The sequence below is a fragment of the Trachurus japonicus genome, chromosome 14 (genome assembly GCF_045865225.1).
Source record: "Trachurus japonicus isolate A0001 chromosome 14, Traja_1.0".
Taxonomy (NCBI): Eukaryota; Metazoa; Chordata; class Actinopteri; order Carangiformes; family Carangidae; genus Trachurus; species Trachurus japonicus.
The window spans coordinates 12627539-12654518 of record NC_140920.1 but is presented as its reverse complement, the minus strand read 5'-3'; the positions used below and the strand labels follow the sequence as shown (position 1 = coordinate 12654518).

General features: G+C 39.5%; 1 protein-coding gene across 2 annotated transcripts in view; it reads left to right on the top strand.

The window, feature by feature from the left end:
* Positions 1 to 26980, top strand: part of LOC146974356 (seizure protein 6 homolog) — an 85212-nt gene that overhangs the window by 21761 nt on the left and 36471 nt on the right. The window lies entirely within an intron of this gene.

Sequence of the window (26980 nt, the reverse complement as noted above, 5' to 3'; positions counted from 1 at the left end):
TAATTAAAATTCTGCTGGATGGCCAGGGCTTCTCCTGCCATCATCTCCTCCAAACATCACTCGCTGTCTGTCTCACTCACTCTCTTTGTCCTTTTGTCCCTCTCGATAGTTTTAATCAATTACAATACATTTCAAGCTGATAACAGTATTCTTCTTGCACTTAGGCGGATGATAAGAACAAAGGAACCTTTTCGAGAAATAAAAAAGCAGAGATTGGCAATGACGGCCATCTTCTCTGGATTTAAATCTTATCCCCGGGATCACGGTCGTGCCAGTGTACAGAATTATCTCAAAGTGAAAAATTATCAGATTTTTGTTGATATTTGCAGCTATTCAAAGCAATAAAAGTGGCAGAGAAATGACTGATTTGTTATAATGGTTGTGTAAGATATATGTAAATTCACAACATGACGGACAGAAATTCCAGTCCCATTCAAACTCTGTTTTTACTGTAATTATTCCACAGGCAAAATATTCTGCTATAATAATTCTGAGATATGATGTTGAGTTAGTTAAAAAAAAAAAAGAAGTAATGATCAGTTCATCTGTTAGCTGGTCAGTAATTTCTTAATCAAATCCTTCTCTGTTGAAAATTGCTCTTTTGACTGAGTCCTGTGGCCCTCTGCTCAACGGATCCTACAAACTGCGTCTGTCTCAGACTGCTGTCTCGCTCAGTAAACATGGATTTCATGACGCTATTGCTCATAGCTTGACAATTGCACTCAATCACAAACAGAATGAAATGCCATTGTGCATCCTGTTGCAGCATCAGCAGTATGCAAAGTCTGTGCAGATTCTGTTGCCAACGTCTGACAAACAGCTTAATAATTTAGACTATTCACAGCCAAACTTGTGACTCAATGCACTGGAGGAGTAGAGACACTTGCATAATCTAGGGAAGGCATCCATCAGTCTTTCATAATTATGATCATCTAATCTGGAAAGAAAAGGTTGCCTCTGATTAAGTCAGTAACTAGACTTTAAACATTCATACAGGACATTTACAGAGGAACTCTTGTCACACTTTGACTTTTATTGCCATACTTTCTACTCTCTCACACACAGAACAACACTATCTTTTGTGAAATGAAAATGATATTAACTGGGACTGTTGAATGAAAGTGCTTTCTCCGCTGCTCCATTAGTTTTCCCTAAACCTCTGGATGGAACATCTGCTCCCTGGTCATACATGTTTGTTTCACTCCTTTAATGTCAAGATATTTGCTCCATGTTTCATCCCTTTGACTGGTTTCCATCTTAAGAATATCAGCAGCCAAAGTAATAAACAGATATAAAAATGCTGTAAAGAAATCAGCTGCTTATCTAAATCTTTCAGAAGGCAATGTCACCCACCCAGTGAAGCCCAGTGGTCCGTACTATGAAAGATCTTTGATGACAGTAATCTGCCCTGTTTTGCAAGCTGTGCAACCGATCATGTTTTGGATGGTGCAAAGAGGTGCCATCGTCCCTGTCTGTTTTATTCATTTCAGCTCTATTTTTGTCACTTGTTGCCTCAAATGTCAGTTGTCCATCACCCTTTTGAACTGCCCTTTGTGTCTGAGTTATAGTGATGGTGCGATTGGTCGATGAGTCCATGTCTCATTTCTAAGTTCTCCACGGAGTTATGAGCAAAATTCCTGAGTTTTAATCAACAACCTTGCCCGCGCTCAGTCGGCATCTGATTTTGTTTATGGCTTCCGTGACCTTTTCTGGGCCATAAAACTCTGTCTACGCCAATCTCTGTGTCGTCGGAGGGTCATCGCTTCATCAGTTATCTGTCTACTATAACAGCAACATGACCTAAGCTCTCTCTGTCCTCAGCCATCAGACTGAGAGAGATAGATGGTTTTATCTGTAAATGTGGCCATTGCACTACACATGCTGACATAAATTCCAAGCTGATAAGAGCACTTTACAGGCCAGTTGGCAGGTCAGGGCTGCTCCTGAATTTCCCTGCACAGCATGGAAAAGAGTAGATCAGACTGCTTGGTCTGCTGCTAGTTTTCACAATAAAATGGTATTTGATAGTGAAGCCGAATGACAAACTTATTCAAAAGTTTTTTTAGAGGGGGGGGGTGTATACTGTATTTCAACAGTGATTTCGTAATTCAAATTGTAAATGTAAGGTAATGTTATTGGTGTTCTTTACTGCCAGTCGTATTTCCTTACAGTGAGCAGAGCTCATGTTAGCCTATTTAGCCAGTGGTGAACCGTGGCTCCAGTCTCTGGGCATTCAATAGGACGCAATAAACAATCAGACAAAGCAATAAAAGATAGCCAGAGCCTTATGTTGCACGGAAGTTCAGAATATAAAAGGTTTTTCATATGAAATGTAGCCTATCTGTCATAACATGTGCTTGAACAACAACTCTCAACAGAAATTCAAACAGGAAATATTTAATCACAAACCTGGACAAAGGTCAACTAAAAACCACAAATCAATCAATCACAAAGCTCACAATAAGACCAAACAACCAGCATCTTGTGCCCATGACGCAGCAAACAAAGACATTCTGCCTCCTCATGGCAGGTCTAGCAAAGACCTTCCACCAAATTAATTTATTACGTCGTAAGGTAATGTTGCCTGTGCTAAGTTATCGCGAGAATTCCCCGTGTGCCACTGACGGCGTTGACAGATGTAAACAAACCCGGGAAGAGTAGGAACATTCAGCTGGTACAGAAAATTCAACTTGCAGTCTGTCGGGATGTCCTGGAGGAGAGGACACTTGTTCGTAAGGGAGCAGATGTTGAATAGTCCGACGATGATGTTGTCGTGGTTGTTTGACGCTGACGTTAGCCGACCTGGCTAACAGGCTAACAGGCTGTGGTCAACTTTCCGCCCGGGGCTGTTTGAGGGATGAGGAGTTACTGAAGACCAGATGGACTGTACTGGTTGATGTGAAAGCTTCATCCAAGTGTCCATACAAAGCTGATAAATCCACGTTGTTGCCGGTGAAAGACAAGAGAATGATTCCAGCAGGCAGCCACAGCCGCCAGGTGAGGAGCAGAGCACAGCTCACAAGGTAGATGAAGTTAGTCCAAACACACAAACACACTGCTGGGCAACCTGAGCCAAAAGTTCGTAGTGAGGCGGAGACTGAGGAAGCAGGTGTCTGGGAGTGGACTGATGTTTCAGAGCTGCTTTATTTAAACAACTCAGATTATTGAAACCCGTGCTGGACTGGCTGGACCACGATCTCATAGCGGAAGTGAAATCCCAGCAGCAGCAGCAGGCTACTACAGATTGTTGGCGCGCGGGCTTGTTGTTTTTTGTTTGTTTGTTTTTTCCACAAGAAGGCATCAATTTTCATAAATAATATCTATAAGGAGTTATAAAGCAGAAAATAAATATGTGTTACATAGCCTATATGGGCCATTCTACAGAATTGGTGCAAACTGCTGTCCCCGAACAAAAAAACAAATTTAAAAAGCATTTAAGTATGCAAATTTTAAATGTTTACTAAGATCTTGCAATTATCTATTGAAACCCAAAATAATATTTATGCTGTATGCTTATAAAATGAACATTTATAGGGTACTTAACATTGGGAGATGGCTGTCCCCAACCCCAACTCCTAAATTTCAATTCATGAAAATGATACTGAAATGATATTTATAAATTTTTCTTTTGGTGTTTTTATAAAGATCTTTTGGATTTTTTTGAAAGTTAAGTGTAAAAAAGGACATTGATTTTATATATTTTTCATAAATCTTGAAAATGTATGTAAAAATTGTTGTCCCTCATTTTTTTGTCACTACCGAAACGTTGTAGGTTTTAGTCCATAGGCTGAGACTGATTTAAGCCACACCTCTAATTTTTTTATCAGGAGGTATTCCTTTGTCCCTCTCATGTTGTGGCTGCATGTTGAGTAGCTAGGTTAATCATTTTTGAAGAGAAGGTGTTTACAAGTCTGAAAATCAGTGTGTAACTTTAAGAGACGTCACTACCGAAACACCTATTTCCTGCACTTAAACAATTTTTTTTGTTTTATTGCAGAAAAAATAGTTTTTATGTGTGTGCAATAGTTCAGAAAAGTGCTAGCTAACCATGTGCTGATTATCATATTTAAGCTAGCTTAAAGTTATCTAAAATTGTCACTACCGAAACAGTCACTACCGACACATTTGTTTCGGTAGTGACGTTTTGGTAGTGACATAATTGTTTCTGTAGTGACAAAATGGAACACTTAATCCCTTAATTAGGCAATATACAGAAAAATGTTAACTTAGTTATGCAACAAATCAGCCTCTTCTCTGGAGAGCTCAATAGGGGGACTTAAAGACTGGCTGTAAACCTGGACCAAGGCTGAATTTGAGGCAAAAGACTTTTGTCCCACTATTGTGGACATCTGAGACCTGTATTAAATTGTTGATAAACAGCATGTCAAAAAATGTTAAAATGTCATTTTCAGATATTTAATGTAAGATGTGTGTCTGTATACAAAACATTTATGAGTTTTAGTTATTTTTATTAACATAAAATGATGCAGTCTTATTCACATGACAAACAAGTTGTGGTCACTACCGAAACAATATTGTCACTACCGAAACGGTGCAGTCACACCGTTTTGTCAAAAATACAATATATTGAATTATCAACTAAGATTGTGATGGTGTTTGTGTTGAGTGTATATTAAAACTAATGAATCCATAAGTTTGTAATCATTATAATCAACTTTATGCCCTTTACAAAGAAAATTTGGATTCAAAATCCAATGATTCTGATAAATCATGCTTAAACAATTTGTTAAAATGATATACTTCTTAATTTACCTGTGAATTTTGAAAAATAACATTTTAGAAAAATATATTTACAAGGTAGATGTAAAAAAAAATTAATAGATCGATAAAACCCTTCATTTTATGTGATATGTGATTGTGTTTCGGTAGTGACAAATTTTGGGAGAGGAAAAATATTCCAAAACTGTCTGAAAATACAAAATGAGAATTAACTGTACAACTACTAGAAATGTGTACCTTGGATATTATACAACTAACATACCTGAAAAGTTTTGCGGAAAAGCACATTTATTTCAAGATGTTTCCAACTCTGACTTTGCACCAATTTTGTAGAATGGCCCATATATATTTTTTTTTAGGTAAATACAAATCCAAGGCACTTTATCTTATTGAGAGCGTGCTGGTCATAGTCACTGATAGGATAGAGCTGTGGTTCTCAAAGTGGGGTGTGGGGACCCCCAGGCTTCCTTGAGAGGGTTCAAGGGGGTCCCCAACTTTTTCTCAAAATGTTACCACATTATTTCCTGAGAAATATTACCTTATTTTTTCTCCAAAAAAATTATTGAATTTTTCTCAAAAATTCATGCCATTGGCAGTAATTTGAACGTACATTGACTAAACAAAGTAACGTTATTCAGTCTCAGAACAGATATTTGTGTATTTCTGATGTTTGTTTAAAAATTGGTTGTCCAATGGGGGATCCCTGGTGACCTCTGGTAGTTCCATAGACTGTATGGGTAGCTCTTGCTAGCTTGCACTAATCCTGGTAAAACCCCTCGACCCCGATAACTTGAAGTAGGCTATTCCCCATGAAAAGTAATCTTGAAAATGGAGTTTCAATTAATCCAGCAACCATACAGTCTTCTTCACTAATTTCAGCTAATTCGACATTTTTTTCCTTCCGGTCTTTTTATTTGTCTCCTTGCTCTCTCACTCACTGACAACTTCCACTAAGTATTCGGGGCACTTGGAAGATGCCGTGAAATTATTCCGCCACAATTTAACAAAATGTAATTGACTCAGATACATGTCAGTATCAAACTCATGTCCACATTCACTTGAATTACAAAATCTTTCCTTATATTAAAGACAGTTAGGAACAAAGACGACGAGTCAGTTTCCTGTATCTAGGTGGGATTTGCGAATACCCCACTCCTTTAGGAGACTAGCAGCAGGTCTTGAGTCTATTGACTCCAATGTCAGATATGAACATGAGCACAGATTATGGTCGATTCTTTCACCCTACAGTTACCACAGTAAATATTGGAGTCATTTTTCACAAGCCACATATCTTCTGAACATTTTGACATGAAAATGGCAAATGACAGATGCATAAATCATGAGAAAATTTAATTTTTTTCATGACCTGTCTGTCTCTGTTTCAACAACATAAATAGCTCACTTTCCCTATAGTATAATACCTCCAACTAAAAGTTGGAGGTATAGGGCCTATACCTCCAACTTTTAGTCATCCACGCATACATTCACAACACAAGGTAGGGGTACAGACGACCACGCCCACTTAGGAGACAGGAAGTGTATACCAATTACCCTTAGCGCAGCTTGTAGTGAGCCATCTTGTCATAGTAGAGTATCTTTGTATCTAGGGTACCTTTGCAAATAGCTACTGAGGGCTCTGCCTCCCAGGAGGTGTTACTGATTCATGCAGGTAGGCCTACCGTCATAAGAAAAATTGTGATTAATCCATTTCCTGTTCCGTTATATTAACCATTGTTTGCCAAGACAAGTTTATAACAAATATCTATTAATTATTACAGTGAGCAAAAACAAACAACTGAATGGCTTGAAGGTCTGGAGCATTCCCCTCTGTAAATATCCTCCTCTAAAAATTCCACATACTGATCCTACTATATTTTACTCTATGGACAACATTCACCATAATCAATATGGTATTTGATGTGCCTTTCTGTGTTAGGTTGACATAGCCTTTTGTAGCAGTAGTCTTCCAGGTGAAAAAGCTTTCAGTTTGGGGGCAGCTCTGTCGTGTTCCTGTTCAGTGTGGTCAATAATCAATGCATTAATGCAGCAGAGGAAGTTTCCTGCAATTTCTACACAATATGTTTTACGTTAAATATCCCACCTGGAGCTTCTGCTCTCTGGATGAACCTTCTCACAAGCAGTTGACTATCACTCTGCCGCTGTGTGACACATCCCTCATCCCCAGACCTCAATGCAGGGAGTCAGCCATCAGCACTATTGATGCTAAGCTTGATGGATACAGGATGGCAGAGGGCATCGACCGAAGAAACTGCAGTTTAGTTGAGTGAGCTGCTGCTCGCCTAGATTAGAAAAGTTCTTCAAATCCTAAATCAAATAGACCAAGACCTACAAGATCCTAGTTAATTCCAATGGGGAAAAACAACTTTTAATAAGACACATTTCCATACGAGAAAATAGCTACATGACGGATGTATGAGTGCAGATATTTTCTTCCTCATTTGAAGAATTCAGAACAAACTTGGAAACCAAGTAGACTTTAAGTTTATTTAACCTTACCCTTGGATAAAAAATAGTTTTGCATTTCATTTACGTCCTCATTCTGCCAGACATTTGCTTGGCATGCTTCTTTTTTAATTTTCTTTTTGTAAACACCTGCCTCAAAACATTGCCTCAGGGGCAGATGGATGTGTGTCTGTGTTTTGAATTCAGAATATTAAAATAAGGGTGAGAAAGGTCCGATGTTCTCAGGCTCCAGGACAGCCATTCAGTTTTATTTATTTATTTTTTCCTCAGAAGCGATGAAACTGGGGTGATGTGTTGCTACAGAATGAAAAAAAGCCCTTTCAGACTCTGTTAAGATCAGAATTAGCATAACCTCCCTGTGAACAGCCGTACATAAAGGTTGGTGTCCCTTTAACCTTGCGGCTGGCACCGCTCGCAGCCCTGACACGCTGACGTGTCGGACCACTTGCTTATTCACCTCCCCACGGGACGGAGCAGACAGGTAGCCGGAGCTGCTGGAGCTGTGTGAGGGTGCTGGCTGACATTGGAGCGATGACAACTGATGCTGTAACAAGCCATAAACAGAGACTCTCCCTCATTTAAGTATTTAAGTCACAGGCTGCTGGTGCCACGATGACCTCGGGCCTTTTTGAAGACTGACTTTACGCTTGGCTGCAGAATTGCTGGTCAAAACTAATAAACACAGAGGACTCAATTTAGCAATCCTGAAATGAATTTTAAAATCCAATTGCATACTCTTTTCCTTATCTCCAGTACAAGTAAATAACTGAGGTCAGTGGGATGATTTAAAAACTGTTTATAATTATCTTTCCATTAAATTTTTTTCCTGTCAAACATAGGACATAATCAGGTGAGCACATGTGAAATCTCTTTCGCAGGAGGCTGAACCAATCAAACATTTAACAAAGAGAAAATGTGTATTACATAGTATCTGTTTCCAGTAATACTGGGTTGAAGGTTTTTTCCCCAGTGCTGGTAGATCTGCCAAGATTTAAAGGATTAGACTGGGGTTTTATTTTCCATGGTGCTACAAACCGCTTAACCTTGCACTACTGTGACGACCGTTTTCCACTCAGATTAACCAGCAAATTTACTTTGGAACAGTACATGTTTACTGTCCTACCACTGATACATTTGTACTTTAATTGTTTTCCCTCATATCTACTGGAAAATATCATATTTTGTTGAGCAAATCTTTTACATGTTTAGTTATCATGGATTTCAAGGCCTGCAAATTTACATATCACAAACACCCTCGCGTCGTGCAGTGCCTGTAATTTACTTTCATGATACAAGGTGTGTAGTGTGAGTGCACCATATGAAAATGAAATTCAGAAACAGGTTTCAGACAAATTGCCTTATACTAAAATGTATTTACAAACTATTGAGTGTTTTGGTCCTGAGCAAAAATCAGCTGTTTATTTGAAGCCGATCTCTGATGGCTAATGTCCTAATTTCAGCTTTAACTTTTGATTTAGACACTTGGCTAATGTTGATAATGTGCACAATACTGGTTCTCCAGCAGGGCTTATACACTGAGATTGTGGAGGACATCTGATTACTCAAATATCCGACTTAAACTATTTTTGCATTACAAACATCTTCTAAGCCCCATATGGAAAGTCGTGATTTCCTTTGCCCTTTAAAATCCTAAGATTTAAAAGGGCAAAATAAATCACAAAATTACAAGAGCGACATATGGCTGCAGTTGTGCAGCAGTCAGTGAACATGCGTGCACCGCAAAAGATCTCGATCCCTGAAGTGGAAGAAAACAATGAACAGATGATTGCAAAAAACAAAAAGCAAGCATATGTACTTTTCATATCCGTTAAATACTGTAAGTAGTAGACAATCACATATGGTACTTTACTACACTGGCACCGGCTTTGTTTACAACTCTTACATTGTCCTTTCTCAGATAAAGAGGTAAAACTGAAATAGAATACAGGAAATAAGTCTATAAGCCAATTAAAATCTGTATTCATGAATTGGAAAAAAATAAAATACTCATATTCACATGTACCTGATTGTCATATTGTAACCATTCCTAAATATACAGGTTATTGATTCTATATCAAATGTAGCACATTGTAGTTGTGCAACCGTAGACGGCCCCTCACTGGCATCTTATTTCATTTCTGGCAGTTAAATAGCTTTTGGAATACATTTTCTACAACAAAATATCATTAAGTACTCTCTCCCCCACTTCACTGACGCCTTTATCGAGACCTTTACCGCGTACTTCATGTATGTGGGCTGTGTGGTGCAGCTCAACAGTGATGAGGAATGACATTTGTGATAAATGCACTGACCATAAACTGTCAAATCATAGCAGAACCTGCCTCCTGGCCTCGCCGCGAGTTACACTCTGCAGCCTTCCGCTCCTGTCTCGTCCGTGTAGCGCCCCTTCAGCCCTGCACATGGCTGTCGTGTTGGACACACTTGGTCAGAGTTCACTTTGATAGGAGCAAAAGTGAGTCACATACTGGCCAACGGCATTAGCAGCCAGTGTTAGTCACCATTAAAACATCTCTTCACCTCCCTAACCTAGAAACCCTTCTGAACCACAAGTCCAAGGCCTCGTCAGATATATAGCACATGGAGAATGAACAGGAAGTGTTTCTTTATAAGACATACAACTGCAAAAGGAGAGGCAGAGTCAGAGAATAGAGAAAAGTAAACACACATAAAAGGACACTGCAGAAAAGTGGATGGCACTGGGTTACCTACATGAGCCAGCACACATTTTTATTTTCCTCATCTCTTATTCATTCGCCCAGTTTATCTCTCGCTGACAAGTTGTCAGTCTCTCCTAGTCTTTTGTCCTTTTAAAAAATACATTGAATTATTCACCCTGCTTCATGCATGATACTGCTACTGACAGTCTGCATCACTTTGAATTCAGATAAGAGAGAAGTTTTTAGGTCATGTTTGTGAAATCTGCCACTGGATAGTGATCAATGCTGATAAGGTTTTTTATTGTTATATATGGACATGAAGTCATATCAAGAATTTTTTAGTTCCTACGTTCTAAACTTTTATGTACAAACATCAAATGCAACACATCTGTGAGAAAAGTGAAGTTTGAAATGCATTTCATAGCCTTATCATATGACTGTCCTCCAGTCTGATCTAATGGAGCTTATAAACTCAGTGATGTTCTGCACATTTTCAGAGAATTACTAGATGCACCCTGAGTGGTATTTAACAGAGAGACACTGCAGTGTAATATTAAACAACAGAAAAACCAGAGGGGAACAGCGAAACAGGTCAAACATCAGGTCAGAGACGTCACCCCACTGACTTGCTGCTCCTGGTGGACACATTTACGATCTTGAGATGGAACCACGGCAAATCTGAACTTTGCCTGCTGGAAGGCATGAAAGGCTGCACATCTGACAAAAAAAAGAGAGAAATTACACAGCAATTTTCTTTGGCATATCAGATCCTTCTCTAATGCACTGCAGCGCATTTTTGTAACTGACAAGTTTGATTTTGCACCACAGTGAAAACACATCACGGGTGATCACGGTTCAGGATTTTGAAAAGAGGACTTGTGGGTGTGTGTGTGTGTGTGTTTATGCCGAAGACAAGTGATGCCCCCCACCCTACCATGCTAAAAAAAAAAAAATCAAGAGCTGTTCATCTCCTATCTTGCTGTGAAGCTATGGCATAAACAAACAGCTGCAGATGCGGGTATCAGCTTTGATGTGCGTCTCCCGCGCGTGCGATGACACAAGGGTTAGTGCTGGTGTGGGTGCTGTGACCACCTGCTGTCTTTAAAAAAGCTTGAGGCGCTGTGCTAGATTCTCAACAGGGTTCAAATAGGAGCACACAAAGAGACTTGAGAGAGGCAAATGAGGGAAGATTTCCCACATTGTTAGAGCACTGTCAGCTTTGAGCTGCCTCTCACTCCGCAGCTGATGCTCCAGGTTATTTTAGTTCAGTTTAAGTCCAGATGGCATCCAATTAATCATGGTGCCAAACATGCAAATAAAATACAGTTGATTTACACCTAAAGATATATACAACTTTCAGTGCAACTGTGATATTTTGTAACAGAGATGAAGTATAGCACTGAGGCTGCAAATTTAAAGTCGAATTGACCCTGTTGAAACTGCAGTAAAAATCCTGTAGGCAAACTTTCTGAAGAGGGTCCAATTTAGATAAACTGCTGAAACTGATTCTGTCGCATTTCTTATTCTAAAGTGGATGTAGACCAGCATTTGCTTGCTGTTGGTTATTTCTGGTGCAATAATGGGAAAATATATTGTTTCACTGATAGTTAAGAACATACAGAACACACCAGGGGAATATTTCATAAAGGCATATGAGTTGTTTGCATTTAGGGCAAATCTAATAACTGACTCCCATGAGAGTTTACTTTTGTATAATGTTTCTTAATATTTCATTTGTTTTCATTGCTTCCTTCATAGTTTCAAATTATGTGCCATGTAGTTTGCCTGCACTGGATTACAAATGTGTATGTTTCTGTAGTGCTCCTGATTTAACAGTAGGCCTACTACTTTGGGGTAATATAGCTGTGTCCCAAATCAGCGGCTGCATCTGTCAGAGACTGTCACATGGATAAATTGTCCCATTTTAAAGGGTCATGCAAATGCATTTGAGAAATGTGTGTTGTTTTTCCACAGTAACAAGGATCCACATCCATCTGTTTAATTATTGAGCTCAAACCCAGGTACCTCTTACCTTACCTCTGCTCCTGCCTTAATACTACGCCTACTACAACATATCTATGGCCGATAATAACCCACTACACAAGCGACTAATGGGCTCGTTTTTTACAGGACAATCTTGAAGTTCATTCCCTGAACCATGTCCAGCCTCACTTTATCTGAGTGTTGTTGCTTTCTCTCTGTTGCATTTCTGTCAGTGAGTGTCAGCCATTCAGTGAGTCTTTCTGTACTCTGTGGTCAGAAAACCTGTTATTTCAAACTGTATGACCTGTATCATTAACGCACTTGCTGCCAGAACCAGTAATAAAGCTCAGCTGAAATACTGCAGATCCCCTCCCTAAAAACAATTTTCTTTATCAGCTTGTTAAAAATAAGTTAAAACCAATTTGGTGATATTTTCTCTCTGGTATGGACCTCTAAACAGCAGTCAGGATTTACAAACACTCATATACATGTTTGTTTCTTATACATTAATATTCCAAGTTGTATTAGTTATAGTTAATCTTCTAAATCAGATTTCCAGGGGCTTGTAGGATTACGATGTATGTAATAAATGCCATGAGCCATGAGTCTAGTAAGATTTCTCAGCAATGTTTTTTTTGGGGGGGTATGTTTGTCCTAGTGATCCCTATAGGAGACAGGTGGAAATGCAGAAAGGTCACTTTGCTTTCTCCTGTTAAGAAGAGCAATTAAAACCTAAGAGCTAATATTTTACAGTAAATAGGTATTTTTCTTTCTTCTAAATGGGGACAGTTAAAGGCAGAAAGGAAAACGTAACAACACGGAGCGAGGATGACAAGATTATGCGTGAAGTATGATATCAAATTTGAAGAACAAGTGCTTGTCATTGTTATTGGATCATTGGTTACCTCCAACCTGGCAACACCGAAATGGTGTCTTGGGGGTTGGGCAAACTAAATGATCGCTCCAGTGTTTGTCTCTGTAATGTTTTTGATTGGTTTTAATTGCCAATTCATCAGTAACACTGTATTGTTGCTTGCTGGGATCTATAATTAATAGAACTGGATTAATGGTGCAAAATTTTTTATGCCACCCACACAACAGTTTGGCTGCTCAAAGGAGAGCGAGAGTGGAACCACCTCCTGGTGAACACTTCAAGATTTCTGGAGAGCTGAAACACACATGCCTTTAAAAATGTGTGAGAAAGATGAATGACTGGCCACTAAAATGTTTTCCCCAGTCCTTAAATTTAGTCTAAAACACTTTAATTGTCACACTTATTTTTTTTATGTAATTTTTTTTCTAACTTGGTGCTCTTCCACACAGATTTGCTCTTGCACCACATGTGTTTGTAGATCCTCTTAGGGTAGCCAGGCTTGAAATCCAATTTTGGTGAAGCTATAAAGCACTGGAGGGAAAAAAAATGAAATAAAAAGTTTATAAAGTGCAATGATTCTTTTCATTACCCAGGCGAAAACAACTTTGCAACTTTAGCGCAATGATAGGTGTTTTTCGAGCATGTACACAAAGTCAACAATGTTAATGTAAAGTCTGTTTCCAAGGAGTAACAGCTGCTCGCCAAGAGACTTGTTCATCATCTGGGTTTTGTTTTTACCATCTGCCAGTGCTTCAACTTTATTGGTTCTACTGATGTTCTCCAATTACGTGGTGGTGTGGTAATTTACAGCACTTCATAATAACCTGCTCCTGCACTGTGAGGCATGGCCCTCCTTGTCTGTAAGAAGTTGAAATAAGATCGGAGCAGTGGATTTGGATTCCTGCTCTATCAGTCACATTTATTAATGCAATAATCTTCAACAGGCTGTGATTTGCAGTTATTTAAAGCGAGACTGTTGAGAGGAAAAACACCTCCTACTGCACGATGGATGACTGCTTTCATGAAAAGGAAATAACCAGAGTATTACAAGTCAATATGATCAATAAAAGGTGTCTTTTTAGACCAAAGTTGACTGAACAAAAATGCTAAAAAATAACATGTTAAAGTATTACTAATCTTCCCTGCACAGAGTCATCTTATCTCTTCTTATGGTGCATCCCTATAACCTTTTTTCCCATGCTCTAAGCACAGAGGTTTAAGGGAACGGCTCTACACTTAAATTACCACAAGTGGCTGAATAGAGCTGTTGTGGTTAGAAGACCAACATCAATTTTAGCTGCAGAGTGGAGCAGGAGAGGATATTGTTTTTTGGAGAGGAGGCCCGTTGATCTTCCACTTTAGCTGCTATTTGTCTTGTGAGAGGCCAGTCAACTGATCTAGACTTCATTTGTGTCTGCTGTTGGAGCTCCGGATGTTTGCTGTGACATTAGTGGTAGCCAAGGAAAGCTAATGAGCAGATTTCAGACACATGCAGACACTCACGTACACACCAGTTGCCGGGGTTAAAAAAAGAAAGAAAAAAAAGAAAAAAAACTTGTGCCGTGATATTAAACTGTTGCTTTGTGACCATTCATCTTCGAGCAAAATAGGCTACAGGTTGTAACGTTGCAGCGATCTGATACTTGGATCAAAAATTCCACAGATTAAAATAAAGAGAAAAAAAAAGAGAGAAGCATGGTGGCTGTTTCAAAGCTTTTAAAGCTTCAGCAACAGCATGTATAGAGCGAGATCAATGGGTAAATATATACCATATTCTGCTGAGGCACAAACCCCAAAAAATGGTGGTTCAACACTCAATGTAAACATGGTCAACATTTTCTTTATAAAAACAGTCCAGGTTGTAGATACTGTATGTGGAAAAAAAATGCACCAAATTAACTAATTTATCTTTAGGCAAAGGCACATTGGTAACGCTCACCTGCTGTTAATGTATGCAATTCATGCATATGGAAATCACGTGCAGTCTTAAACAAGGCGCATCTCTGCTCTAAAGGGCTGTGTATCTATCAGACCTCTACAGGAAGCAGCATCATCCATCACTGTCAGTGTTAATATTGTTTCCTCTCACCTCCCAATAGGCAGCTTGTGTTTTGCTTTACAGCATTTATGTTTTCAGACTTGTGTACTCACAGGCCCTCACCTGGCTTTGCTCTCTGGCATCCCCCTGCCAAAACGCATAAAACTAATTTCAACATTACATGCAGCCAGCATATTAAAACGCCTCAGCTCCAAGACATCTCTCTCTCCCTCCTCTCACCACTCCCTCTAGGATTTAGCTTATTATTGTTCATATTTTTATGTTCTGAGTCGTGTCACAAGATTCCTTTGAAAAATGTTCCCTCTAAATTGCTGAGATGTGATGTAGATAGACAGTGGCAGGAGTTGTGTTGTAATCAATTACATTTTCAAACGCTTGAAAAGGATTTTCATTGTTAATACAGCGACATCAGTTCTTACTACTGTCTGAATGTAATACCTCACCACACTGGTAGGTAGAAAACTAATGAAAGTATAAAGGAAAAAAAATGTTTTCCACAGATATTCAACTGGCAATAACTGAAAAAAAGCTAGAATAGAAAGCTCTACCGTAAGAAATCAAGCTGTAGTTCTGATCAAAGGCAAAACAACAGACTCCAGCATCTTTTCTATGTTTAGGTGAATAAAGTCTCTCCACTTAGATACAATTTTCCAGTGTGTGTCTGTCATGTTTAGAGGGAAGAAAATAACATCTCCTTCAAAGAATGAAAGAATGATAACCTAATGGTGGGTCTTCTATCTGCGCCGCTGACTTCCCTTAGAAAGAGATTCAACCATCATGCATCAAAAACATACAACCATTTTAAAACACATTGTCTCTCTCTTATCCTTTTTGACTTCTATTTTCTTCTATAGCCTCTTTGACCAATTATGTTTTATATTTGCCGGCTCACTTTTTGTGAGGAGTGCAGAGAAAATACTCGTGCAGTTCACGTCAGCCTGACCCCGGCAGATGTTTCTGCCAAAAAAAAAAGTGAATTTTGTTTGAAAATCTGCGCTTTCGCCTCCTTCCAATCTATCCAGAGGGTTACGGTTCACACTTGAATATAATCTCTTCTGCGCTCCTCTACTCTCTTCAGTGCTATTAAACCAAAATTCTTTCCCTTTTACCCATTGAGATTCCTCACCATGTTTTTAAGCATGATTGATTGTAGGAAAACACAGAGGAAAAATATTATTTTGTGGAGGAAAAATCACATCTGATTCCCCTCCATATACACCACACCTCACCTATATGTCTGATTAAATCATTGATGAAGGTATAATATTTATGCCGTTATTACTCCCATGGCAGTATGAGGAAATGAGCATCACTGGCCTGGTAGGACCACAAATTTGAAATATCACCAAATGGTCAACCTAGAACAACACCATAAAGCGTTGACATGACTACTTTTTGTATGAGTCATGAGCCACAATTCAGTTTATTGTCAATTCTGAGAATGTGGGAAATACAGTGTTTGGTGTGTGTGTGTGCGCGCCTTTTTAGCTTTGTGTGTCCTTCATGTGTGTGAGTGCACCAGGCAGCATAGATCACAGGAGCGATGCTGTGTGTCAAAGTATAAAGGGGCTAGACAAATGGAGCAGCGGGTCAGGAGCAAACTAAAGGTAAACTGTACCGGGTCTTAAGTGTGGACTTAAACAGGGAAGAGACGGTGTGCGGTTTAGTGGGAATGCCAGGAGGCTTATTTCAAAGGACGGTGACTTTGTAGGAGAAGATTCCCACGTAGTGTAAGACTGAGGCAACAGATTTCTAGTTTGCATCAGTGTTGTGGGATGAGTGGATTTGAACAATGTGGACAATTGTGAAGAGTGGTGCACGCACTTAGTGAAGTGAGCTGAAAGATTTGAACTATGCAAAATCTGTTTGTGTTAATGATTTTTTCTTCCATTTTGCTGCAATAAAAGAAACTAAAATAGCAGTGAAAGCTGCAGAGTCACCAAACAGACCACCTCAGTGATTTTTAACCTCTTCTTCAAGGCGTCGACAGCAAAATACTGCCGTGCTGCACAAAAGGGCTTTATTTATTACCTGCACCCTTAATGTGATTGTCAGCAAGATTACACAAGAAGTACGGGGCCAATTTTTTTTACACTGAACATATAGGAATGGGACATGGGCCAAGGATGAACTCTATAAATTCTAGAGAAATCCAGATCATCTATTGTCTCAAAAAAAAAGGAGATTTTCTTGAGGCTGAGACGCCTCTGCGTTTGGCCTGTGACTGATTCAGTGGCACACCCATAGGTTCCTATGAGATACACAGTATTGATGAGTGTAAAGGTGTGTAAAGGCATGTCAGTTTATGACAAGTACATACTGTAGATGATGTTGAAAATCAGCCAGTGTTGTCCTTTAATAGTATTTTCCTTGAGTTGATGGAATTGTTACAGGAGCTGGAGAACCATTTTGAAAAGGGACAGAGAGCATGACATCAATCAAGAAGCTTATAAATTCACCTCTAATGTCTGTGCTGTCAGGAAGAGAGCCATGCACCCAGCACCCTTACATATAGTGAAACATCACTGTATTTACTGTAGGTTTATGTTATATAATTTACATTTCATAGAGCAAACAGTATCCCAAGACAAGATTAAATAATGATTAGTAATACAGATAGAGCCAGGAGGTGGTGTGTGAGTGAGAGAATAATTGTGGTTATTAAGTTTTTGTTGTTAATCCTACTATTTTGCAGACTACTGTGAAAACGCACTTTCTCGCAAATCTCTCACTACATGGTAATCTGCAACAGATTTCAAAGTTGTAGGTCTTATTTCACCCACAGCTCTTTAATTGACTCCACCACGGAGTAAATGAGAAGAAAATGAAAAGATAAATTACTCTAATGGAAGGAAATGAAGTGTGAAAAGAGACATTCCTCGCAGTATTTTTTCGAGGATGCAGCACGTCGGTAAATTGAAATACAACAAGGATCCGGCATCTATATAAGACAGATTTTGTCATGATTACAGAAATGATGTAATTTTAATACCAGGCATTTGTACAACAAGACATGTAGTACACTCATTCAACCCTTAGTTTTCTGGTTGGAAGAAAAATACAACATAAAAGATGTATGGAAGAAAAAATGGACCGCAATGACATAGAATACAAATTGATTCGACGAAACAGAAAGATAGGTTAAAAAACATTTTTTTTCAACCCTTCAAAGAGTTCAAATTTGTTTAAGGTTGACCCATTTACCCTCAGCAGCTTCCGTGCTTTGCAGGAGATTTCATGCAAATAGTGATGCTGGATGGCTCTGTTTTGTTATGCCCCAGCTTAAAGGTCAGGGCTTATGAATTTCCCAGCACCATTAAGTGACAGTTTGTTTAGAGCCTTTCTGAAGGACAATGCTCAATGAACTGGAACACAGACAGGCCGTAATAAATGAAAGGGAAAAGTTATGGTTCCGCTCAATGAAGTCAAAGGGCAGGTGGAGGATAAGAGTGTGTCTCATTTCAATAGCTGTGTTATCCTCATGACTCAAAAACCAGACAGACAGTAAGAATGGAAAATCTGATGCTTTGAAATTGGCATCTCTACTCAGTCATGGAAGCACTACTGCGGTTTAAGACCATAAATCACTGTTTGTAGGAAAGAAACTGTGACCTATTGTTTTTTGTTTGTTTTCTTCTTTTCCCCCCTTCCAGCCACTGTTCACTTAATTTAATTTTCTTCATTTCCTTCCTGCTACTTCTTTATTTATTTATTTCGTACACTCAGAGACCTGTCACACCCACAAACCAAATTAAATTATCAATTCATTAAGTTGACTAATGGAATCATTTATCAGCTTCACCCCATTATTTTCTAGTCTTTCCTCATTGCTTTATGCAAACAATTGTGGAATCTACACATACTGCGGGCACCGAATAAATGTCACTAAGAGGAAATGTTCACCTCAGGTGTTGCGGTGAATTCATGAACGCAAACCACCACTGAGGACCCCAGAAGGAGTCATGTAGAGTGATCTGAAAGCCTTGTATCTGAGCCCAGCGGAAGCAGCTTATTGATTTGCTTGTCTAGTGACTCTCAGTAATAATAAGGAAATAAAGCCCCTGGATATAAGGAGATTGATGTCAATCAGCCGCCTGCCTCAAGTGTAGCTTGTCCCATCTTATTAGTGCTCTATCCATGCACTGAGTGTTCACTGATGACTCAATTGATATGCAACTGAAGAGAGGAGGCTGTCTGTTGCCATCTTGAGGAGGATTCCCCTATGACTGCTCACTCTGCCATCTTAGTCAGTGTAGACGAAGACTGTCATGGATCCACGGAATATCAGAGTGAAGTATGAGCTTTAAACTCCACTCAAAATGTCACACATAATCTGGATGGCCGGACACCTTCTTATTATAATTGGGTCTGTAGAGATGAGCTCCTGGACTGCAAACATGCTTTGTAAGTTTAGTCTTATAGAATCTATAGCTGTGTCTCAATTCAGGATCCACATACTGCAAAGGACATGTTCTGCAATGGTTACCAAGGAGCATCCTTCAACGGCTGAATCAAAATTAAACTAGAGTTCTCCATATCCTACATTTTTCCTTTTGTAGTGATTTATCACAATGGTACAGGGAGTTTTAGGTTAGGTTGTGTCACAAAGTATCAAACAAGAGGAACCATGGTAGCCCAGGAAATGAAGGGCGCATTTCTCTGCTGCATTTGAAAGAGCCTGGTCGTACTGCTATAACGCAATCAGTCTTCGAAAAGACAGCTTATATTTGCCTTGCCAAGTGATTTCATTACAGAAAAACAATTGAGAGAGGCCCAGCTGAGACGTGGCAGAATAACTCGCTCATTCTCTTACTTCATCCTTCATGATTTATTAGGACCACACATTTTTCTAAAAATTCTTATGTAGCAGGCTACAACTTTTAGATAACAGTATCCCTTGCCAGAAGAAAGAAGAAAATGTTTCTTTTTACACTATCTTTGTGAACTTGATCTCAGGTCACCCAGATTGGTTTTACTAACACATCCACATTCGTTTTGATCATTTAATACTGCATCAATAAAAAAGAGAATCAGGACGTGAAGGGGCACAATAGTTTCCTTTAGACCCTACTGCACCGTGTCCTCTTAAGCCCCTGTACTTCCTCTGAAAACCTTGTACGCCCTAAATGTGTTCTACTTAGTGAGCTCACAGAAGAAACATTTCACCAATTACATTTCCCCAAGGACTATAAATGGCGTTTTATTGTATTTGTGCCACTGCTGAGAATAGGCTCACAGTAATATCATCGTGTAATGTTAATTACCACCTTTAATTTATGAGTTAACTCTAATTAACCGGCTCCAGTGTTGTCTGATCTAATGCACCTATACATATAACCTCTCAAATGTGCTGCATTGCATCTAACTTCAGCTCTACTGCTGCAAATCTGATGTAAGTCAGCTGCAGAGCAACAAGTTACATTAGATTTCACATTACATTAGCTCCTATGTCTTCTGCACTTGCACACAGCCTATAGCGGAAAAAATGTGTAGTTATATCGGTGCCGTAGATAGCACAGCACAACTGTCACAAATGTTAACATCTGTAGTCTCTGTGTGATTTCATCCATTGCCTGGGAATTGATGCAACATGCCTGTGTGTGAAGGGTTAAATATGATAGTATGACACCTATTATGTGAACCTGACAGGGCACATCAAGATCACTTTGTTGTAGCAGCACACCGGTTATGCCAACATATTACAGTACATCTTTACCTGATTGGAGTCCCTCAAGCACAATGAATATAAATTGGCTGTCAATAGTATGTGATTTTCTAACTATGGATGGAAACAGGTGAGAGCAGGGCCTGTCTGTGTTCCTCTATAGGAAATCCGGGCATGGCAACAGGGCCAGGGAACAAATGGAATATTTTCAGCTTGATGTCAAGGTTGGATAACAAATCAAATCTAAATGAGTAGGGGTTATGCCTATATGCCAAAACCAACCCTGACGTGAAAAGTGTGAAGAACATTCTTGATGAACATTTTTCTTTTTTATTTGCATCATCCATCAATAGACAGACTGTTATTTTGCAGTGTCATTGTCAACCGCAGGTTACATATTCCCAGTACATGAACAATGACAAGGAACAATGACAAGGTAATTGTCTGCCATGTCTGCTGGAGAGGAGGGGAGGGGGCAGGTGGTGGCCAATCAGAATCCACTACGGGTTGTTCATCATCATCCCTGGTGAAGACTCTAGGCAAGAAATTTCTCATGCTCTGTAAATGTACATTTTAAAATAATCTAATTTGCTTGATGCTCTGCAGTTACAATTTGTCTTATGTCTGCTATACACTCTCACAGGCTTGATGGGTTTTCAATACATCATTGAGCTTATGTTAGTAAGCTATAAACATGACATTTCTCAACCAAATGCTGAATTCAGTTGACAGGATTTTCAGCACCTGAGTCATAAAACCATTCACATCATTTACAGAACAGATTAGTGACTGTCGCATAAAGCACATTTTATTGTGTTTGTAACCAGTGACTGAACCTTGATGAGAATCATAAACAGAAACTGTGTAGCTTACTTTGTTATTTCCTGTTTGTTATTCCTCCACAAATGACATTTAGAATTCAGCTTCCTTTCCTCCTCTCACAAACTTCAACTGTAAACATTCAATTAAGGCTCAGCCATGAGAGCGGCATAGTAGCAGTACATGCTCTTCTGTAATCACCACAGTGAGGTCTCCAACCTGTACACATTGATCCTGTATTGATCTGTGTATGAGAAACTCTGGTTTCACCCAGTTCTCCATCCTCACTCTCCACTTTCACTCAATATTCTGACTGAAAGACAGTAGCTGGATGGTCCAGAGCTGACCACCACAGATTAAGACAAAGAGGGTGACACAGTATGAAAATGACAGGCAAAGGTTTGTCACCATTTGATTGCAGCAGCAGCCGCCAAACTCTTAGCAAAAAGCATCATTGTCCAGATTTAGCATATAGTACAGTAAGGGCCGGATTTACTAAGATCCCAAATAGCGGGCGCTATATTGTTTGCGCACGCTATAATATTGCGTGTTTGGTTAGTGCACGCAAAACAGGTGATCTACTAAGAGTAACCCGCTAAATGAAAACACGTGCAAACCGCAATATGTAAATGAGGGTTTTGCGCTTGGTAATCGTTTCCACCATGGAGAGTGTGGACAGAGAGCTGGACGGACGAAGGGACAGAATGACATTTGATCCGATGCATACAAAGACAGCATGTGTGTGTCCATCTCTCTCGCGCTCTGTTTAGATAAATAAACACAAATCGCTACAGGGCCCAACTCGTCATAGTGACGAACAGGCAGCAGCTGCAGCGACAATCACGCACCTATAATATGTGTGTGCCGCCCATGATCCAGTGGATTAATAGAGAGCTCAGGTGGGACACACGGATCTAAACGCTCTGACCACTGACCAGAGGGATCAAACACGGGTGAAGGCAGCGGTGACGTGTCTCAGTCCGGGACCGGGACTGAGAGACGGAGCTGAGCAGCCGGGTGAGAGGAGAGGAGAGGAGAGGAGAGGAGAGGAGCGCACTGCAGGACAGACGTGCCCCGTGCGTAACGGCGCGTAAATGACTTTTAACACGGCTGAAAAACTGTTACAGAATTACCCAGACGTGAGGAAATGCAGAGATGTAAGATCACGGGGCTCTGACAGGTATCAAATCAATAAACGCATACGTTTTCACAAAGTTGTATCAGTTAGTAGCTACATGGTTTTCAGACGTGGTGAATAAAGACGCAAAAACAGCCACCGCAATCTCTTCCTGGTTTGGTAAATCACATTGCACGCGCTAAATAAATCGATTTGCATCTACTCCTCCCAGTATTCTGCACGTTCTGGCTGAAACGCCCATATTTACATATTCATCAAGGCAAACACGCTAAATGGATCGCACGTGCTTTTCTGCCCGTGTGAGGGACGCAATCCTCGGTGCGTCCGGTTAGTAGATCAGGTTCCACGTGTGTTTGCGCATGCAATCACGTTTGCACACGTTTTAATACACGCAAACCTTTAGTAAATCCGGCCCTAAGTATCTGTACTGTAGATGTATTTCCACTTCCCAGTTATGAAGAGTGGGGCAGCTATATATGCTTAAATCATTTATGAAGACCTCCGATTACACTCTTTATTCTCTGATAGTGAAACATGTCAAATATGCTTAGCTTGCCTTGATAGTGCAGCTTTGGCTGCTCTTGTTGTGACAGAATAAGGCTACAAGAAAATATTTCTCCTCCATCTTAGAACATCAAAAAGGCCTTTGAATTGCTTCTGTCGCTAAGAAAGATAAATGTGGTGTTGTCGCGGCTGCTAGTAAAATGTAAAACCATGTGTCAATTATGTCAGCCTGGGAGAGGCTTTGTAACAAAATTGTTTACTCTTCCTCTTGAATAGCCTGATCAAACTTTTATTAGCACGCTCGCTGTTGTTAACACCACTCTGCATCAGCAAAACATTACAATGGTTTGTGATTGCTTTCAAAGTTTTATGAGCAAACTAGAGCTTCTCCTGTGGCACAGTCAATTTTCACATTTGTTCAGATACAATTTCTCACTTAAAACCTAAATATATGCTTCCTGCTATAGTTTTCCAATGTTTGAGTAGTTGCCCCCTGGCAAGCAGATTTAAGCATCTACTTCATATGCAAGAAAAGCAACTGCACTTGTAATCAATAGAGCCAAAATGAGCCAGTCAATTGTAGACTAGGCAAGCTTTATAATTTAATCATGGGGATTAAACTGGAGTAGGCCAAGAACCTCATCATGAACCACCGAACAGAAGATATATGTAGCAATTCAGACTTGGTGAGAAGGGTATGGGCATTTATAGGAAAATGTCAAACAAATTTGCCCTAAAAACAGTGATGACATGTTTCCTCCACAACATGCCACTGCATTTTATTTGACCTTTAACATATGCAGACATCATATTTTTTACCTCTGAGAAGCATTTTAAATGAATCTTACATCCATTTTGACCTACAGCTGAGGCACCGTCTCCCTCTTGGAATGCTGTAGCTAATGGAAACGTTCTCCTTGATGATATCTCACTCATTTCTCCACCTGTGTCAACAACATCCTTTCATGTATAAGCGTGAAAAGTGTGCTGGCAGCTTTTCTGCCTCATTAAGACAAACTGTCGCCCAGAATGCAAGCTAATTATGGTGTCAAAGCACATGCCATTGTTTCATGTAGACATAAACCCGTCAGCCACAACATTAAAACCACTGACAGGTGATGTGAATAACATTGATTACGCTGTTACAATGGCACCCATCAAGGGGGGTGAGCTATATTAGACGGCGTGTGAACAATCAGTTCTTGAATTTGATGTGCTGGAAGAAGGAAAAATAGCGTACATGGATCTTACTGTAGGGTCTGCAATGACTGGGTCAGACAATGCCTTTTTACATTTCTATGCAGATGACAAACAGATATATAGGCTACCTCCCACTAAGGCCCGATGATGACCTTGATTCTGGCTCCAAAATGGTTCAACATATCACATCACCCAAATTCTTGCTTCCCTCTGTTGGCTCTCTGTCTATTTTAGAATTGATTTTAAGATTTTACTAGTCCCTTTAAAAACATTTTTAGCAACAATTTAATTAGTATTTGGGTGTCAGAACTGGACCATGGATGGTGGCTTGTTCTGATGAATTAAATTAGATCAGGACAGCTGGGTGTTTCCTTTTACCTGGGGAGAAGATGGCACCAGAATGGCACACCCCCTTCTTGGGTACGATAGTGACCTCTTTTAACAGGATAGTGGACTGTGCCACACTTAGAAAATGTGTTGACATCATCCAGTTTTCCAGATCTCAAACTAAATGAGCAACTGTGGGTGTGATGGGAACAAAAAGAATGCTAATGTATTGGTACCTGATACCACAGGACACCTGCAGAGGTCTTGTAACGCTGTGGGCCCATAAGAGGATTATATGAACCCCCTCAATGTTTAATAGCTTTTATTTATGCCACACATCAAATCACATGGAGTTAGTTTTGTTTAATTTGAATATTCTTTGTTTGTGTTTAATATTTCTAGCTTTAAGCTGCAAATTACCGATGCAGTATCCAGCTGCACTGGGTAGAGATGAACAGAGGGGGAAACAATTAAATACTGAAAATTAGATGCAAAAAGAGACACATGGAGATTTCACCGATGCTGGCATGAAAGCAAGAGTTCACAGTCAGATGTTGTATTTTAGTCAGCTCATGTCCGCATTTGAAAATGGTGGTGATTGCCATAGATGTTTAATTATTCCGTCCAGCAATTCCCAGGAAAGCACACTGCATTTTCACCTCTATCTTAACAAAATAGATTCTGGCAATCATTGTACAGTTGAAAGAAGAAAAAAAAATAGCCCCTTCGACGCATTTACCACAATGTTTACTGATGTGGACTGTCCCTGTAACACACATACACACCTTAAAACAGTTAGTCAGCTCTAGACTTTCAAAAAATATGACAAAATCCCTTTACACATAAATAAATGAGGCAAAACTCCTTGCCGTCATCTGCGTCTGACTGGTCTTCTGACGAGCAGCCAGCTGGACATTAGATAATATCAGGATAATTGTGCCATAAAAACCACTAAGGACATGCAGAGAAGTTTATCTCTGCCGATGTTTACACTGTCTGGACCATTTAAGGATTTGCACTAATGGGAACCATCAATTCATCAGTTTTCCTCCAAACAACTGATGTGAGGGAAATGTGGCACATAATGGGGTGAATACGGTTGTCTTGGACTCACAGAGCAGTCATTTGGCTACAAAACACACTTTCACTGCATGAGGTGATAGGCCGACCGGCGGCCGTCTGTCCTTCTTGTGCTGTAAAAGATGTGATAATGATTAAAATGACATGACAGAGTTAAATCGAATATTATACGGGATTGTACTGTTTTATTTCTATTTGATGTGCCACATTCTATAGCCGAGGAAGCCTCCACAGCCATTTTTTTTATTGCTTGCCTGAAGCAAATATTCACTGCCTCATTTAAGGAGAAATAGACGACTCTTTGCTACACAGTGCTGGTGGTCGCAAAGACAGGTGTGGCAAACATGTGCAGCTTTAATCCTGTAATTATAATTATTGTGTGTCGCTTACTCAACACCAGTGGAATTATTGTATTATTATTATTATTTTTTTTTTAATTATGCTTTAAATCCAATTTTAAATGTTTGCATCTGCCTGAGGTGGCTGATTATTACATTACTAAACTCTAATTGTGTTTATATGGCTGTTTCATTACAAGTGAGCTCAGTCTGTCTTTTGAATGGATTAGCAGTGTCACTGTCAAAATGCCAAAGTCACAGCAGAGAGCATCTGTTGTTTTTGGCTATTACTGTCAAGTGTCATGTAAAAGTTCCATTTTTGAAACTCGTGTCAGCAAGTGCCTTCTAACTCGTAATAATAGGCTATAAACCATCATAATACATTTATAATAATCTAAAAGAATGAATGCTGCCTGTCCACTGCATCACAATTTTTGGTCTACTGCCATAGAAAAACATTTTTTTCATTTTAAATTGCTTACGTCATTTCACCAATGTATTTTAATCATCTAAATATGGATATGTGGGTGTTTTGCAATTTTTTTGTGTGTGGTGGTTTACTGACTATTCTCTGGCTCTGAGTGCTTATCCTGTGAAACTTTTAACAATGCCTGCACTGTGCTGGGTTTGAATGGTGTGTGTGTCCTGGTGAGTTTAAAAAATACAGGGAATAGGAAAACTAGCCTATAGAGGGAGGCGTTAGAAAAAAATTGCTTTTAAACCTTTTTATCCCGCAAGTAACTAGACTATTTCTCAGGGTTTCTGGGCTCTGAGATTTCACTGCCTGCAGGGGTGTGATTGTGGAATTCATCTGTGATAATAAAAGCGGCTTTTTGCAAGCTGCTCCTCACCACTGTCAGTAGTAATCTGCTGGGCCCTTAAAAGAATGAATGTCCTTTTTGGTAGTTCAGTGAAATGTACAATATAGCATGTCAAATACTGAAAGGAAACTTTTCCACTGAAGAGGCACATGAAAATAAACTACACATATTGTAGTAACCTTCATACTGTGTGTCAAGTCACCACACTGTTTTGCTATAATTAAACCTTATATAGTATAAAGGACTATATATACAGTATATGCCACCTTC